Here is a 19,810-nt window from a genome sequence, read left to right as displayed (position 1 = left end):
CTAATTTCTATTGTTCCTTAAGGTGAAAAAATGCGTTATATGGATTATTTCACTGGAATCTCAAAACAAACATTATGCCAACAATAAAAGAATTATTATTACCATTGTGCAGAGGAGGAAACAGAGTTATAGAAGTTGTGATTTACCCACGTTCACACAGCTAGCAAGTGTCAGAAGCAGGATTTGAACTCAGCTATTTCTGATGGCAAGTTCAGTGTTTTCTCTCCTATACTGAAAAAGCCCTGATGTCTTAATAAAAATAACAAAAGGTATTCATTTGAATCTGGTCTGCTTATCTTCAGTAACTCATGCAAACCTACTGATGAACTGAACATGTTCCAAGAGGGATGTTTTTTTTTGATACTCAAGTCCTTCAGGATCTGGAGATTCCATGATAATGCCTGGTTGTATAACCATTCAACCATTCTTTATTTAGGATGATTATTCTCCCTCTCTCTCTCTCTCTCTCTCTCTCTCTCTCTCTCTCTCTCTCTCTTCTTTCTCTCTCTCTCTCCACCCCCCCTCCCCCTCTCCCCCGTCCCTCCCCCTCTCTCTATGCCCCTCTTCCATCCCCTTTTATTAGTGGTAATTCTCTAGTGCCAAAGGAATAGGAATTACCTGGAGACATTCCCAGACTTGAGCTTGAGGAAGAGAGTAACAATTACTATGTTGGAAAGGAAGATTTGTCACTGAACGCACAGCAGTGGTGACACAGGGGATTAAATAAAGCAGTGATTGCAAACCATACCCAAATAAACCATAGGGGATTTCAAAAGCCTGGGTACTGTCTAATTGCTTAAATGTTCAGCGAGCTTATTGGCTTTACATATTGGTACAAACCAGAGAAAGAAAAGGAGTCACAAGGAGATTACCCACTGGGTCAAAGCACATATATGAGCACTAAGACCAGATAGCTTGACCTGTTCTTGAGACAGTACAGCCTTTTTTTTTTGGCATCATCCCACTGGCCACTCCCTCCCTCCCACCTCACTCCATTGTGTGGGTTTTGGACACAGAAGAGGCGGTGCCCTGTGGTATGAAGAGCACTGGACTAATCCAAAGGCTTCTTTCAGTATCTAGCTGTGTCATTTACAAACTGTGAACTACATCTCTCAAGCTCTCCAAGGTGCTTAATCTGTCCAATAGAGATCATAGTATTCCAAGAGTTCAAAGGGACCTCAGAGACCATTTCATCCAACCCATATCTTAGCAAGATCCCCCCTCCACAGCCTACCCAAGAAATGCTCATCCAGTCTTTGCTTGAAGACCTCCAGTGAGCAGGAACCCACAATCCCTTGAAAATACTCCTCCCACATTTATATTTCTGTAATTGTTAGGAAGTTCTTTTTTTTCTGGCATCAAGCCAACATTCACTTCTTTGAGCTTTCTGCACCCTGTTCCTAGTTCTGACTTCTGGTACCCAATAGAACCTTCTTCCAAGTGACAGCCCTTAGAATAGAGTTGTTTTGTCTCCTTCCCTCATCCCCCCCCCCCCATCTTCTCTTTCCTAGACTAAACATTTCTAGTTCCTTCAAGCAAACCTCACATACCATGACTATGAAGCTCTTCGCCAAGATTATTGGCACCTTTCATAAAATGTAGCACCCAGAACTGCACATGGTGTTCTAGATGTGGTCTGGTCAGGGCTCAGCACCAGGGGAATATCACTGCCCTACTACTGGCCACTAAGAAGAGTTAGCTTTTATTTATCATTTTAAGGTTTACAAAGCACTTTATAAATATCATCTCATTGGATCCTCACAACAACCAGGGAGGTAGATGATATTATCATTCCTATTTTACAGTTAAGGAAACTGAGGTAGACAGAGGTGAAGTGACTTGAGCAGGGTCACGCAGCTACGAAGTGTCTGAGGACAGATTTGAACTTAGGTCTTTCTGACTTTAGGCCTCGCATTCTATCCGTTGTGCCCGTAACTGCCTCTAATGTTGTGGTCTTCTTAATGAAGCCTGGGGCAGCTGGATGGCACAGTGGATAGAGCACTGGGCCTGGAGTCAGGAAGACTTGACTTCAAATTTGACCTGTGCGACCCTGGCCAAGTCATTTAACCCTGTTTGCCTCAGTTTCCTCATCTGTAAAATGACCTGGAGAACGAAATGGCAAACCACTCCAGAATCTTTGTTGAGAAAACCCCAAATGGGGTCATGAAGATTTGGCCATGATGGAAATGACTGAACAACAGCAATGAAGCCTAATGTTTCATTCACTTTTGGGGAGCTGCCGTCCACTAAAATCCCCAGATCTTTTTCAGGCAAACTACTGTGTAGCCGTGCCTGCCCTGGCTTCTATTTGTTAAATTGATTTTACATTTATCCAGATTAAATATAATTTTGTTTGTTTCAGTCCAATGTTCTAGCTTGCCAAGATCTTTTTGGATCCTGATTTTGTCACTGAGCATACCACTGCTCTCTCCCCCATAGTGTCATCCATATATTCTATAAGTACACCACAAATGCCTTTATCCATATCATTGATAAAAATGCTAAAAGGAATCAAACAGCCTCATCTGTAAAATGGGAATGATATTAGCCCCTACCTCACAGGGTTGCTGTGAGGATCTACTGAGATGGCACATATGAAATGTTGCACAAAGTGTAAAGCCCCATAGAAATGCTAATGCCCCACTTTCCATCAGCGGTTCTGCTTGTTTTAGGCTCCACGGAACATGATGCCCTTGTGACGGGCATCCCCATCCTCCCGCCTCCTTCTGTGTGTCGTCCTATCCCATTAGATTGTAAGTTCCTTGACACCGGGGACTATCTTTTTTTTTCCTTATTTATATCCTTAGTACTTAGCACAGTGCCTGGCACATAGTAGGTGCTTAATAAAATGCTTATTGAATTGCTGGTAATTATTATTATTGCTATTATCATCATCAACATTATTTTTCCACACACCTTGGGCTCTCCATAAGAGATGTGCCTTTAACTAGTCATCAAATCGTTAGTGATTGCTCCTTTCATACAATAGAAATGTAGCTATAAGAGGGGAAGCAGATGTTTCTCCCTGTTTAGCCTTGGAGAGGGTGTTGTGTTTTTGTACGTACATTCCCAGTGCTTAGCACACGGTATGAAATAAACACTTAAATGTTTGTTAACTTGACTTCTCAGAATGAATGAATTGATAATAACTCATTCAGTGATATCGAGCAAAGATTGGTAAAGGACTTTACAAATATTATTTCATTTGATCCTCACAACAACAGATGAAAAAAATGAGAGTGGGAGAGAGTAAGTGATTTACCCAAAGTCATACAACCAATAAGGATCTGAAGGTAAATTCAAACTCAGGTCTTTCTGACTCCCGGTCCAGCGCTCCATCCAGTGTGACATCTGGCTGCCTCTAGGTGACTAACTGATGTTCATTAATGACTAAGGGAGCCAGCTTCAGGATAAAATGTTCTATTAAAACACCATATAAAGTACTACTTGTAGAGATGTTAATCATCTCCTTGTTTTTTTGGCATTATTCATAAAACACAATAGACTGGGCAGACCTACCATGCTGTTCTTCTGAAGTTCAGAATAGGCAGATTTAACAATGCTATTGTTATTTGTAATATTGTAAACTATCTGAAGCCATGGATGGAATCTTAGAGATACTTTATAATCCCATTCCCTCCTCTTACCTTGCCCCCAGTGGCTAACATGAGACCAGCCACCCAGTGCGTCCATGATAAAACCTAGTTGACTTGACAAAGTCATGAACTACATAAAAACAGTAGCATATTTCTATATGCTTTACAGTTAAAACATGTTTTTACTTACATTATTTTAGAATGTGTCCTTGTTTTTAGTAAATTACATTTATATAGCACTTCATTTTTTTCTCATTCATTCATTCACTTAGCAAATGTTTATTTATTTTAATTTTATTTTAAGTTTGCTATGTTTATCTGAATACCACTGTGCTGGGTATACAAAGAGGAAGACCATGATACAATTCCTGCTCTTGGTGAATTAATTTACAGTTTAATAGAGGGGACCAGATATATACACAAATAAATATGACGCTAGGTAGAGTGTCATGAGGGCAAAGGATAACTCAAGGGAAAGTGTTCTAGGGAACATTAAAAGGAGATAACACTTTCAAGCACAGGGATTAGCAAAAGTTTCAGCTGGGCAGGTGAGCTGAACCTTGAAATAAGAGAGATTCCTCCAGGAAAAAGTGGAAAGTGAAAACGCCTTATGGCTTATGTGAACGTTTGGAAGTAGTAGATGGGATGTGTGAATTCAAGGAACGTCTGCGGCCTCAAGGCCACATGTGGCCTTCTAGGTCCTCAAGTGCAGCCCTTTGACTGAATCCAAACTTCACAGAACAAATCCCATTAATAAAAGGATTTGTTCTATAAAACTTAGACTCGGTCAAAAGGCCACAGCCCAGGACCTAGAGGGCCACATGTGGCCTTGGGCCACTTTGATAGTAGTTCAGCTAGACTGGAATGTGGAACAGATAAAAAGATAAGGGTTGGACCTTTGCTTTCACTGTTATAGGGAATTTCCAGGTGAGGAAACTCCTTTCCCAAGTCAGATCATCTGTTACCTCTATTTCCCCCAGGATGCCTTCAATATTTCTTCTTCTTCATCACTTGAAAGCCATCAGAGAAGAACAAGATGTTTCTTCTGTCTTGCCTTTTGTATATATAGTCATTTCTGGTTGAGCAGCCAGGCTTAAGTGAGCGGCAAACAGTCAGGATGCCTTTGCATTCTCTGAATTCAGGGGGAAAAGGACCCTCCATCACATATTTTTGGAAGCAGGCTTACTAAACCTATTAGCAGCAGGCGGAGTTAATTGTGTATGCTCTAAGGACTGGTTATTTGTCGGCCCATTCCCAGTCCCCTGGTTACACCGTGATTCTAAGTTTTTCTTGGGAAAAAGACTTGCAGGTAAATATTTCTTTGTTCACTGTGGTCCTGACCCTGTTGCTCTTTGGAGAGCTGGCTGTCTCTATGTGTGAACATAAGCTTTTTGGTCAGACAGGTTTCGAGTTTCCTGCCTGGCCAGAATAAGATAAAGCTCTTAGCACTTGTTCTCAGCTCTGTTAGGCCTGCCGCATCATTTTAACACTGTTTGTTCAGATGCACTGCCCAAATGTTAGGCTATCTTGTACCAAACCTTTTAAATTCATATTTATTAAGCACAAATTCATCCAAAGAATGCCCTCAAAGATCCCAATTAGTAATGAAAGCTTTTGCATGCACCTTTTCAATTATCCTAATTGATTAAGCCTTGGAGTATTTTAAAAATAGAATTTAGTCTTCACTTGTCAGAGCACCTTAGGCTATTGACACCTGATTAACTCTTAGCAGTAACATTTTTAATCAATGTCTTGGGTGAAGGAAGAGATGGTATATTTATCAGATTTGCAGATGACACAAAGCTGGAAAGAGAAGTTGACACTTTAGATGACAGGGATCAGGATACAAAAATATCTTTCCAATCTAAAACATTGGGTTGGATCTAATAAAATTAAATTAAACAGAGATAAATGCAAAGTCTTACACATTGGATTAGCTTCAGGGGCCTATGTGACATAGTTGAAATAGCACTGAGAGGACCTGTATTTAAATCTTACCTCTTATGTTTGCTACCTGTTTGCCTGGGTAATCAAGCAAGCAAGTAGGCCACAAGAATTTAAGTGTCTGTTATGTTGTAAATGTAACAGCCCCTGACTTCTCTAGGAGTTTTCATTCCATCAGGGAAGATACCACGGAGAAATATGTGTATCCAAAATGAATACAAGATGGTTTGAAGGGTGGTTACTGGTTTAGGGAGGAGGGAATCAAGAAAGGCTTCCAGGAGGAGTTGGTGCTTCAGCTGAGTCCTGAAGGAAATAAGATGTTGTATGAGATGGAAGTGACAGTGCACTCCAGAAATAAGGGTCAGCCAATGCAAAGGCAGGTAGATGGGAGGAGGAGGACTCTGTGTGAGGAACAGTTGGAAGGCTAGTGTGACGTGACCACAGAGTGTGGGAAGGGGCATAATGTATACAATAAGTTCAGAAAGGTTGATTGGGCCAAGGCTGTGAAGGGATGGGTTTAACAAATAGGGAAGTTTGCATTTGATCAGAGAGGTGACAAGGAGTCACTGGAGTTTATTGGGTAGGGGAATTGAGCGGTCAGACCTCTGCTTGAGGAGAGTCACTTTGATGGCTGTGTGAAGGACAGGTTGGAGTGGGGGAAAGACTTGAGGCAGGGCAAAAACATTAAGAAGCCATTGTAATACTGAGACTAAGGGTGAGGACCTAAACCAAAGTGATCCTTCTGTGAGCAGTGAGATGTGAAGAGATGTGAAGGTCGAAATGAAAAGATATGGCAGCTGGTTGGGGACATGAGGTGAAACAGACACTTGATGTCCTTGGGCCTCAGATTTCTCATCTGTGAAAAGAAGGGTTGGATTAAATGGCCTCTAAGGTCCCTTTAGGCTCCAGAACTATGATTCTATGATCCTACGGTTAGTCAGTTACATATCTGAAAAACATCTGGAGGGCCTTAGTAGACCACTGGCTCAGTATGAGTCACCCATGTGATAGGTTAGCTCAAACAAACAAGTACAAACTTGGGCTGCATTGGGTGACAGTGCACAGAATGAAGGAGGTGACAGTTGCGCTGTGTTTTTCTTGGTCAGACCATATCTTGAGCAATATGTTCAGTTCTGGGCACAACATTTTAAGAAGAGGATTGGTGAGATGAAGGGTGTCCAGATGATGGAAACCAGCATAATAAAGGATCTCTAGGTGATAATATGAAGACTGGTTGAGTGAACTTGGAACTTCACTGGTTGAGTGAACTTGGGGGGTATGTTAGCTGACTTCAAGTATTTAAGGTATTCTCATGGGAGAGCAATTAGACTTATTCTACATGACCTCATATGGCCTCATAAAGCAAACCAAGGAGTAACGCATTGGAGTCGCAGAGGCAGATAAAGTCTTAGTGGGGGGAAATGCTTCCTAACAATTAGAGTTTTTGAAAAGTGGGCTAGGCTACCTTGGGAAGTGGCGAGTTTCTCTTCCTAAAGGTCTTCAAGGCAGAGGCTGGTTGCCCATTTGTCAAGGATGTTGACGAAGAGATTTTTGGTTTGGCACCAATTCAGCGAGATGGCCTTGGGGATCCCGTCCAACTTGGAGATTCTGCGCTTCTTGTTTCGTATTGAATTCTATAGTAAATAAACTCCTTGAAGATATGGCCCATGTTTTTCGTCTTTATTTCCTAAAGCCTAACACAGAGCCTTGCACATGGTAGGTGGCTAATAAATGTTTTATGAATTGGAATTTACAAATTGAAATTGAAAAACACATTCCCATGGCAGATTGTCTGTAGGGCTGGAATGATTGCATCACACTTTGATGAGCAACACTTATGGGACAGATGCTCCATTTTCACTTATTTGTAAAGTGTGTGTGTAAATATACAATAAAACAGAAAACTGTATAAAAATAAAGAGAATAAACACGCCTAATGAAGGCCTCATCAGTGTGATTTTCTAATGCATGAGAATATATGTCAACAGCTTCCATTATGCCAATATAGCCCTTTCCTTCATTTTTTCTGTCTCCTGTCCAACCTTTCTCTCCCTTTCAGAGAAACGTCACCCAGACAACGCAATGTAGAGAAAACTTGCATTCAAATCCCTGCTCTGCCACTAACTACTTTTGATTCTGGACAAGTGTCTTAATTTTTCTGAGCCTCTGTTTCCTCATCTCTAAAACGGGAACAATAATGCTTCTCCTATCTACTTTACAGGGGAATGTTGTGAAGATTAAATTTGTAATATAGACAAAGTGCTCTGTAAGTTGTAATGCTTCAAAAAGGAATAGAGATTGGACCTGTGATTTTACTGGTTCAAAGAACCCCTGAATGAGTAGAATCTATCAGTGCAGGCTGGCACCTTCCCTTGTTCATAGTCTTAGATAGTTACCCGGGCCATTTTGAGCTGAACTGATTTGCCCAGGGTCACAGTCAGCGAGTATCAGAGGTGAGACTTGAATCTTCCTGATGCCGAGGCCAGCTCTCTGCCTATTATACTATGTTGCCACAGATAAGAGGACCTCAAACCCTAACAAATGCCCTAGCCAGCAAATACTTGACCTTCTTGCCAAATGAAGAGATGCCAACAATGCTGGTTTAGGACCTAATCCAGGGGACCTAAAAGCCAGAATGATTTAGGATTGAGGATCTCATTTACAGTATATGCAGAGAACAGGAAGAAGTTTGCAGTTACCCATATGTAGGGCTTCTTAAACTTTTTCCACCGTGGAGTTTCAGCAGTGTCCCTTGATGTTGTGTGGCCTGAGGGAATGCACGATGCAAAGTGCACATGCTGTGTGTTCAGAGCCAAGGCTGCATTGAAGTTGCCTAATGTAACATTGGCAAGCACTGCCAGAATCACCTTGGATTATCACACATTTGATTTTGAATTAATTTTGGTCATTGCATGTTCAGAAACCTTTTATTGATGCCAAATTTATGGGGCAAAGACCCATAGTATAAGAAATGCTAGATATATAGTATGTATTATTGCATTTCTGCTACTCTCAAGTTGGGGAGGCTAGGTGGCACAGTAGATAGAACACTGGACCTGGACTTCAAATTCTGGCCCCAGACACTAGTTGTTTGACCCCTGGGCAAGTCACTTTGCCTTTGCCTGCCTCAGTTTCTTCAACCGCAAGTTCCTGTTCTCATTAGCATCTACCTCCCAGGGGTGTTATAATTTGGAGTCAGGAACACCTAAATTCAAACCCTGTGTCTTCTACTAGCTGCATGACTAGGCAAGATACCCTCTCTCAGCCTCAGTTTCCTCATCTGTAAAATGGGGAAAATAGAATCTGCTTCACAGAGTTGCTGTGAGACTCAAATGAGATAGTAATATAGGTATAGTGCTTTGCTATCAGTATTAATTTTTTAGACATACCTTTTGAAATATTTTAGTTCCAAATTATCTCCCTCCAGCCCCTCTCCACCCATTGAGAAGGCAAGCAATATATAATAATAATTATTATATTAGCATATAGCACAAGACTGAGAATGATAGTTAACACACCAGATGAAAAAATTAATAAAAAAGTCTAGATCAGTTAGAATGTTGCCAGTTCCCTCAGCCTCCCTCTTTCCTCTGAATGGAAGGCCGGAGAGTGGAGCACTAAACTCCTCCCAAACCTTTCCTTTATAAAGGAAGGCTGGACCTGGATTTCCCAGCCAACGATCCACTTTCCATCTGCAGCTCTGATGGGTTTGCATCCTAAGGAATGTGATTTCCTTCACTCCCTCCCCACTGTAGTCCCTGGTGCCCCACCTCCACTTTCTAGCTTCCTTTTGCGTGTTGTCTTCCCTCATTAGACTGTAAGCTCCTTGAGGGTGCAAACTATCTTTCTTTTTCTTGTTTTTATTCTTAGCACCATACCTGGCATGTAGTTGATGCTTAGTAAATCTTTGCTGAATTGAATTATTAAATTGAATAGAATATCTGTCTGAATCTAAGAAAATAAAATTCATTAGGGACAAATGTAAACTCCTACATTTAGGTTTTTTTTTTAAATCAGTCTGTGAAGTACAAGATGGGGATTGATATGACTAGATGTAATCTTGTCTACAAGCGATCTGAGCATTTTAGGGATCTACAAGTTCAATGTGAGTTAATCGTGTGACGTGGCAATCAAAAATCATACAATTTAAATTTCAGTAAGAGAGGCGGTGTCCAGGATTATTGGCGGTTTGGTCAGGTCATAACTAAAGTATGATATTCAGTTCTGGGTACCCCAATTTGGAAAGGATATGGATGAGCTGGAGAGTGTCCAGAGGAGGGCAACCTACATGATAAAGAGCTTCAAGATCATACCCTGTAGGAACTGGTTGAAGAAACTGAGTAGCTAAGTGGTGAAGTGGACAGAGTGCTGGGCCTTGAGTCAGGAGGACTTGACTTCAAATTTAACCTTAGACATTTACTAGCTGTGGGACCCTGGACAAGTCTCTTTATCTTTTTCTGCCTCAGTTTCCTCAACTGTAAAATGGGAATAAAATAGCGCCTACCTCTCAGGGTTGTTTTGGGGATCAAATGAGATAATATTTGTAAAGAGCTTAGCACAGTGCCTGGCATACAGTAAGTGCATAATAAATACTTCTTCCCTTCTCCCTTATTTAGCCTAGAGAAGACATAACTTAAGAAGAGTAGGGGTGGGGAGGACCATGATGGCTGTCTTCAAGAATTTGAAGGGCTATTACGTAGAAAAGGTCAGCCTAGAGGGCAAAAGTAGGATGAATGAGCCACAAAAATTTAGGCTTGATGCAAGGACCATCCATATCTTTTTTTAACAATGATAGCCATCCCAAATCAGAATGGACTGTCTGGGTAGGTAGAGGGTTCCTCCTCAGTGGACATTTTTAAGCAAAGGCTGGCTAACCCCATTTCAGAAACGTTGGGGAGGTTTTGTTTTCTTTTGTTGGTTTTTGTTTTGAGACTTCCCACCTTAGCCTGGCTGGAAACATAGCCATGGTTGACTTTAACTTGGATCACTTTGTTCCTGCTTAGGCAGTCTAGTGCCCTCTTTCCTGCCCCTTGTTGGTTCTGGACTAGAGAGGCCATCTGATCAGTGTTAACCTTAATGCAGCTCAGCACTCCTGAGCTCAAGCCATTCCCCAGCATCAGCTTCATCTAGAAGCCAGGATTACAGGTGTGCCCCCACGTTTCCCCATGCCTGGCAGAGAATGGATTCTTGTTCAGGCACAAGTTGTACCAGATACTAGATGTTCCCTGAGGACTCTTCCTACTCTGAGATTCTGTGACTCTTCAATAGAAACTTATTTTCAAAAGCTCAGTGGAGGAGGATGGTGGAAGATTACAAGCAGTGTGGGCTCACAAACAGTGAGAAGCAGTTAAGGCAAAAACCGTTTGCAGACTGTGTGAACCCAATTAAGTCAGACCACCCTAAGAGCATTTATGGCTGAAACTGGAAGGCGGGCAAGAAGCAAAAGAAATTAGAAAATATATTTCTTTCCATGTTTCTACAGCAAACTATTCATCAATGACAGTGGAACCCATCTGTCCCTGCCTCCCCACCCTGGCTAGATCTTTCCTGCAGCAGTCCTTGATACGCTGAGTGAGGAAGTAAAATTGGCCCTGGAGAAAACAGAGATACCAGGAGCAGACCAAGTACACAGACAAGAGGATTGTGTTGGAGGCAACGTGATTTTGAAGGCATTGAGGGATCAGTTCTCAAGATACCTGAAAGAGGGGATGGCAATGAGATGCAGTGTAGTGGGAAGAGAGGGTCTGCATGGAAGTCCCACCTCTAAAGCATCTTACATGTGTGACCTTGGGCAAATCACTTAACCTCCCTGGGCCTCAGTTTCCTCATTAGTAAAATGAGAAGTTTGAACTAGATGATCATCATGGTCCCTTCTAGCTCTAGCTATATGATTCTGTGAGTGGAGAAAAAAAATCACTGATGATGTCATCGCTGAAAAAAGGTTATAGGAAATCACTAACCAGTGACGTATATGCTTAATTTCCCACCTCCAGAAGTCTTCCTTCCTCCCTCCCTCCTTCCCTCCCTCCCTTCCTTCCTTCTTTCCTCCTTCCTTCCTTCTTTCCTCCAACTATCCATCAATCAATCAATCAATCAATACATATATATACATCTATCATCCCTCTATAATCAACTGAGATAATATTTATAAAACACTTAGCACCAGTGCCTGGAACATAGTAAGTTCTATATAAATGTTAGCTATTGTTATTAGCAGTGGTGGCAGGAATATGATTATTAATGACTAGGTTTCCCTATCTCTCCCTGGCTGGAAATACAGTGGCTACTCATGGGCCCACCTGATCCTACTGCTGATTGAACAGGAGCTTTGACCTGCTTTGTTTGACCTGCCCTAGGTTGGTTTGCTCCTCAGTCACCCTGGTGACCCCCTTACTCCTGGGGACTTACCGTATTGCTGCTGGACTGCACAATCAAACTCAGTTCTTGTATCTCATCATTCCGATCTCCCGTGATCCACCAGCTTCAGCCTTCTTCAGTAGCAGGGATCACAGCATGTACCCTCATATTTGATTTTCCCACTTCTCCGGAAGACCATTGTTGAAAATATGAAAAGGAAATGGAAGACTTTTTTTTTTAAAAATACGTTTTGATTGATATCTTTTATTTTCACATGGTCTCAGTTTTTCTTTGTATCACTCCTCCTCCTAGAGAGTCATTCTGCACAAGAAAGAATATTTTTGAAAGAAAAAGAGGAAGAAGAGAAAAAAGTACAATCAGCAAAACCGGTTAATACATGGAAAAATTCTGAAGATGTATTCAGCCTTCTATGCCCATGCATTTCCCCCTCCCCCTGCAAATGAGTGGGGGGAGATGTCGTTTTGAGGGCCATGCTGAAGATAGAATTTCATAAATGCTATTCTACAGCCCACTACATCTTCACAGACGTAATTGACTGAAAGACACAGAGAAAAAACATTCCCTCAGTGCTTATTTCATGTTTTTTTTTTTCAAAAGGGAGTTTGATTTCAATAGAGCCTTAAAGGCTCTTTTCCGATGAGATGTTTCCCATGCATATGTTAATATCATACAACATTCGCTGATATCTGCAACAACAGAAATAGGTTTGTTTGACAACCGATACACTGATGATTAATGTCAAGCAAGATATATAACGAGGAGAGAGTGGCTCATTAGAGGTACTTGCTGCTGTAAGGGAAGGTGCCCAGCACAGAGTCCAAAGAAAAAAGATCCTCCAGAAGCTTTTGTTTGCAGTCAACATTGTGCTGACTGTATTATACCCTGAAACATTGCAGAGCTGCCTAATGAAACTCGTAAGTACTCAAAAGAGTTTGGCCAGACACTCCATGAAAGAAATGCTGAGTGAAAAAGGAATGCCTACTTCCTCCACTATGATTTATAGTTGGATGAACAGCTGATTGGATTGTCCACTGGTGCCTACATCACAGACAGATGCTGCAGTATGATAGTGAGGTGGGCCTAGACTTTCATTGGAGGGAGACAGCGAGTGAGATAGCATTTAGTAAATTGTGCATTGCTTATTAGCCCAAACTTCTCCCTAAAACAAAACCCCATTTTTTAACACCAAAATTCCAATGAAGCTATACAGCTCTGATTGACAGAATTCCAACAAGCTTCAAAGAGTCACATTCAACTCTTTGTGACTTGCCCAAGGTCACATGGCTAGTAAGTGTCTGAGGATGGATTTGAATTCAGGTCTTCCTGACTCCAGGCCTGGTGCTTTATCCATTGTGCTACCTAGCCCCTCAAAGAAGGATAGTCCTGTTGTAATACCTTGTGACCATGTGTGCTGTTTTAGCCATGTCCTACTCTTTGTGACTCACTTTGGGTAATAGTTTTGGTAAATGTTTTTTTGTGTGTGTGTGTGTGTGTGGCAAAGATACTGGGATAGTTTGCCATTTCCTTCTCCAGCTTATTTTACAGATGAGGAAACTGAGAAAATCAGGGTTAAGTAACTTGTCCAGGGTCACATAGCTAGTAAGCGTCTGAGGCTGGTTTCAAACTCATGAAGATGAATCTTCCTGATTCCAAATCTAATGCTTTATCCTCTAAACCACCTAGCTGCCCAATAACATTATTGTTGTTGAGTCATGGCCAACTCTGTCCAGGGGGTTTTCTTGGCAAAGATACTGGAGCTGTTTGCCATTTCCTTCATTAATGGATTAAGGTGAATAGAGGTTAAGTGACTTGCCCAGGGTCACACAACTAGTAGATGTTTGAGGTCAGATTTGAACTCAGGTCTTCCTGACTCCAGGCTCAATACTCTATCCATTGAGCCGCCTAGCTGCTGCACTCAAACACACATAGTGTTATGAGATATATAGGAGGGCCCCAGCACATTGGGTGAACCCCATGTAGGATTTTATGAGAGGACATTGACAAGAAGAAGAGGCATGGATGGATGGGTTGTGACATTCACTATAAGGGAGAACACCCACATTAATGAGATCATAGACCCGATGATGTGTTGAAGTATAAACTTTATGAACCATGGAATACAATATAAATGCCATGCCACCTGTTGAAAAAGCTATCAGGACATAGGTTCAAGGCCTGGTTTCATCACCTACAAGGTCTATTTGACCTTGGACAAATTGCTTTATCCCTTTGGGTCTCAGTTTCTTCTCCTACCAAATGGGTTTAAATGTATTACATTACTTCTATGGATCCATCTCATACCTGAGCAAGTATGTTCTCTACAAGATGCCTGTCAAATAGTCATCTAAACTTTATAGAGGTGGGACTCTATGGGTGTGGAATATTATATGTCCTATTAGACACAGTTTTGCTGAACTGCTTCCTCCCTCTCCCACTTTCTTTTTTAATCTTTGTCAAAAGTATGCCTCCATGGATAGAGAAAGAGGAAAGGAATATATTCAGAAATGAAGGTTACGTTTTAGAAGACATCAATAAAAATAAAAGAATAGAAGAAAGAAGTCCCATAAAGGTTTTAATTTAACTCGGATTGGATCCTCACAGCCACACGGGGAGATGGGCCAGGGAACGCTATCTACTCTTTACTTTGATTATTTGAAAGATCCGTGATTTCAGCATTTATGGGTACTCCCTCTAGTGACGCAGAGGCCTTCCATGTTTCATGAGTTACCATTTATAGATTTATAGGAAGGTAGATTTCTCATTTATAGTTGCTATTTTGGTTATGGTTTGCCTATTCAGGAGAAATAGAAATTTTCCTGAAATAGTTCATGTGCCTTTTCCTTTTGGGTCGCCTATAAATAGCTCTTTTCTTGAGAACAAATGTGTGAGTGGGATTTTTATTGAGGTTTCAGTCTTATTCATAGCGCTGTATTGGCCAATTGTCAAAAGCCCCAAAGCGCTTTTAGATGACTGTTAACTGTACCCCATCCCTGCAGCAATCTTGGTAACGTCAGAACTGGGGTTCAAATCCCAGCTCTACCCCTCAATGGACAATCCACTTCACTGGAGCCTCGGCCTCCTTATTTTTAAGACGAGGAAAGTTAAACTTGCAGTATCTACTTCATACAGTTGTGAAGATTGAAAGATATAATATTTAGTCTAAATATGTACTGTGCTTTTTCACCCAAATCTGACTTGCTTAAAACCCAAATGTGACCAATAATTATACTCTTACTAAGACGATGACAGCAAAGGTTAGGAAGATAAAGAGAATGACTTCAATTTAAAAAAATGAATAAAACTTTTTTTTTTTAATTTGGGACAAATATTTCTTCTATAAGGTAATTTTTGGCAATTATTTTGTTATGTACTGATCCCTTTCAATATAGTTTTATTCTGAAGCTTCCTCATGTTGACCTGGGGTTTTCTTTTGTTTTTTTTCAAGGCATTCTGGGTTAAGTGACTTTCCCAGAGTCACACAGCTAGTAAGTGTCAAGTGTCTGAGGCCATATTTGAATTCAGGTTGTCCTGACTCCAGGGCTGGTGCTTGATCCACTGTGCCGCCTAGCTGCCCCTTTAAAAATTTTTTTAAAGCTTAAATACTAAAACTTAAATATACAGTAAGAAAAGAAAAAGAAACATAAAATTAAATACTAAAACTTAAATACAAAATAAGAAAAGAAAAAAAAAAGCATTGCCGTGCGCATAGCAGAACATAAGAGAGGATTCAAAATATACAGCAACAAATTTCCACTTCAAGAAAACCTGCATAAGCTCTCCTCCCCTCCGTACCCTCCCAACCCAGCTCTGCCCGGTTTGGCCCCGCTTGGCTTGCCTCCAAGGGGCAACCAGAAGCTTCCCAGCTGACGCCCAGGTGGTATATATCTGCCTTTTAAAGTTGGGAAAAAGAAAACAATTTTTTGAGTAATAAAGATGCCTCCTAAATTCAAGTGCCACCTAGATGATGATGATGTTACTGGTTCTGTGAAAAGTGAAAGGAGAAATCTGTTGGAAGAAGATTCAGATGAAGAAGAGGATTTTTTCCCAAGGGGCCCATCTGGACCAAAATTTGGACCTCGGAATGACAAAATTAGGCAGGTGGATGAAGTAATTGATGTCATGCAAGAGAATATTACAACAGTGATTGAAAGAGGAGAGAGACTGCATGAGCTGCAAGACAAATCAGAGAGTTATCAGATAATGCAACAGCTTTTAGCAACAGATCTAAACAGTTTCAAAGACAAATGTGGTGGCGTGGATACAAAATGAAGGCCAACATGGCTCTGGTTGCTGTTATCCTTTTGCTGGTGATTATCATTCCTCTTGTCCTGAAATCCTGGACTTGATTCAGAGACCAGAGATCCTCAATAAGTTCTGGGACAATTAAAAAAAGAAGATTGCTGCATAATTTAATGAAATACATATATGACTTTCCAAAGTGTTTTTTTTCTCAAGAAGTAAAAAAGTGAGTGCCCAGTTGAAATTGGAGTATTGATAATTTCCCAATTAGCCTCCTCCCCTTTGCCAAAATATGCTCTCATTAATTAATTTTAAAAGAGAAACATCTACTTTGTCATGTTTTAGGAACCTAATTTGAAACTAGATACTTGCCAATACATTATTTGTATATAGAGTTAAACATTGATGATGATATTTATAACTCAACACAACTTCCTACTGTAAACTGGACAGGTGGGGATTTATTGCATCAAGTTCAGGGATAGGGTGAGAGGTAAGAGATGAAATGTTATGTAAAAAGGGATGGCGACCATTTAGTTAATGATTACAAAATGTATAATTTTTCTCATGTAAAAAAATTAGGTTTTGGAAATGGTTTCCATATATTTATGGAGATACTGATGTTTTCAATACTGCTACTTTCAACTGTGACTAAAGACACTCTAGTAAACCTAAAAAAAAACCTACATAAAAAACTATATGTTGTATTCAGAGCTGACCATCTTTTCTTTGCTTCTTTGGGAGTTTTGTTTTCTGTTGTGCACTTTTTCCTTTGTTCTTTTTTTCCCCTTCCTCCCCCCCACACCAAGAAGGCTACAATGAAACTCCGATACATACACACATACATATACACATACAAACATATATATATATACATATATATAGACACATACATACACTTACACATACTTAGATGCCTATAATAATACTCATATATAGATATATACATTCATATCCATGTAAGACCACACTATACTTGTTTGTCCTCTGTTTCTCTGAGGGTAGATAACATTTTCCTTTATAAGTCGAAGCCTTTACATATTTTTCAAAGTCCACCAATTCATCATTTTCTATGCCACAGCAATATTCCAACCTTATACTGTCTAGTCATTTTAAATAGTCTAAAACAACGTTGATTAATATGGCTGACATAAAATATAGTTTCCTTATTTTTCTCTGACCCATGGTTGTTAAAGCCCATGTCAGTGGAGCCAAATTCAGGAGGGTTTTACCAAGCTGGAAAGTCTTCAAGAGTAGACCTTACCAAGTCTGTTTCCTAAAGCCCAATCTGCTGTGTTAAGAAAGGCTCTCCACCACAGTAATGGCCAGCAGGAAATTTCTTTTATTTAACTATACACCACTACATGGTCTGCTGAGCCATGGTGGTCTGTGATATATATCAGTGGAAGTAGCATCCACCAAAGCCACAACAAGGTAAAGGCATCTGGGGCTTTGTCCCAGGGTGAGATATCCTTGGGCCATTTGTTTCCTCTGTGTGCTTTGTGCTTCACCAAGAGGAGGTAAAGGGAGAAGAAGGAAACTCCATGTCCATCGTGGGTTGGTTTCAAGATAAGGGAGAAGGTTGGGGCAGGTTCTGCTGGAGAGATCCTTTTCCCATAGCTCAGATGTGGACCCTGGTAAAAGACTGGTTCTGCAGATCACTTTCACCCTCTGACAGGGAACCTTTCAAGAATTTCTCATTATATTCCACCCTGGCAAGGAGCAGTGTGGTTCCTTGGCAGTCTGGGGAAAAACATAAAGATGGGAAGCCATCCCCTGGACAGCTATCTTACCTTTCATCCTCAAAATGAATTTGACCTTAGGAGCCAGAATTCCCGGTTATAGATTAGACACCTACACAGATAAAATCACTAATCTCTGAAGTCAGTCAGTCAGCAGCCAGTCAATAAACATTTATTATTTACCTTGTGCCAAGGAGATATATACATGTATATGTATGTATATATATATATATGAATGTATTTTTTGCTTTCAGAGATTTCATTAAAATGGCATGTGTCCTATACAGCCAGCTAGGTGGTGAAGTAGATAGAGTGCTGGACTTTGGCATCAGGACCTGAGTTTGAATCTTGACTAAGATACTTACTGGCTATGTGACCCTGCACAAGTCATTTAAACTCTCTCAGCCTCAGTTTCCTTATCTGTAAAATGGGGATAAAAAATAGCTCCTAGAGGGTTGGTATATAAAGTAAGATAATTTATATAAAGTATCACAGATTTGTTGTAGGGATAAAATGTGATAAATATGTAAAAAGCTTTGCAAACTTTAAAGTGCTTTATAAATTCTAGCTATTCTTTGGGGGTGGCTTATATTAAGACTGATAGGGTATACATGAAAATGCTTTGTTTCCATAAAGCATGACATAACGGTAAATAATTATTCTTTAAGATCTTGTCCACTGGCACGAAATCTATCCTTTCCAGTTACATCAGATTCCCAAATAAAATCCATTTAGGAGGTGCCTTGGCATCCATGAATGGTCTACGCTCCTACTTTGTGCCCCTAAGATTCACTACAGTGTTTCCTTGATATGACGGAAATCATTCTCTTTGTGTATGAATGTGTGTGTGTGTGTGTGTGTGTGTGTGGTTGTGGATGAGTGGGGGGGGGATGATTGTATTATACAGAATGTTTGCCAAAATTCCCCAAAGGAGCCTGTGAACAAACACCTTTGATTTATACAAGATGCAGAATCAACCCACGCCATTATCAGCCCAGAGCACTTACTGCCTGCACCAGATATTGTTGGCACATGATTATACCCTGCCCTAGGGTCTTTAATTGTTTCAAGCATGCTGATATTTTCTTCCAAATACTGTCATAAGCTCAGTGACCTATGAGTCTTTGGGAACCCACAAGGACATCTTATATGATAGATTCGTACATTCTGGAAAGAACATTAGAACGTAAAATATTAGAGCTGGGAGGGCTCTAAGAACATAGAATGTTACAGTTTGGAGAGACCTCAGAACACAGAATGTTAGAACTGAGAGGAGCCTTAGAACATGGAATATTAGAACTGGAAGGGTCCTGAGACTGTAGAATGTTAGAATTGGAAGGAGCCTTAGGACATAGGATATTAGAACTAAAAAGAACATTAGAACATAAAATGTTAGAACTGGGAGAGGCCTTAGGGCATAGAATGTTAGAGTTCACAGAGACCTTAGAACATAGAATGTTAGAGCTGAGAGGAGTCTTAGAACATAGAATATTAGAGCTGGGAGGGCTCTAAGGACATAGAATTTTAGAGCTTGGAGAGGCCCTAGAACATAGAATGCCCCAGCTCAACTCAGTTTCTTGGCTTTTCCACTTTTCACTAACAGCCTCATCCATGTTGGCGAGTCCCTAGCTCACCTTCCCCCTTCATGGAGGGCCCCAGTCATGCACACTTCAGGCCTGGCTTATCAATCCCTAGGGAATTCAGAGACCTCTACCCTGTTCTGACTAGCAATGTCTAGTGACCCCTTACCCCTAAGGTAAATTCCTGGGAATCTACTGAAGCCAGTAGTTTCTAATTGCCCCTGTTTCTGGATGGACATAGCCACAAGGACATGCTTGCTACCCCTCCCTTCCTGCAGTGCAGCTATTCTGTTGACCCTGGAGGTGACCCTGGCAGGTTGGCTAGAAGCAG

General features: G+C 40.8%; 1 pseudogene; it reads left to right on the top strand.

Moving 5' to 3' along the window:
* The first annotated feature begins 15,851 nt into the window (after positions 1-15,851).
* On the top strand, positions 15,852-16,264 carry LOC118834921 (annotated as a pseudogene).
* Positions 16,265-19,810: the final 3,546 nt, after the last annotated feature.

This window comes from Trichosurus vulpecula, chromosome 1 (genome assembly GCF_011100635.1).
Source record: "Trichosurus vulpecula isolate mTriVul1 chromosome 1, mTriVul1.pri, whole genome shotgun sequence".
Taxonomy (NCBI): Eukaryota; Metazoa; Chordata; class Mammalia; order Diprotodontia; family Phalangeridae; genus Trichosurus; species Trichosurus vulpecula.
This window is presented reverse-complemented; position numbering and strand designations above follow the sequence as displayed.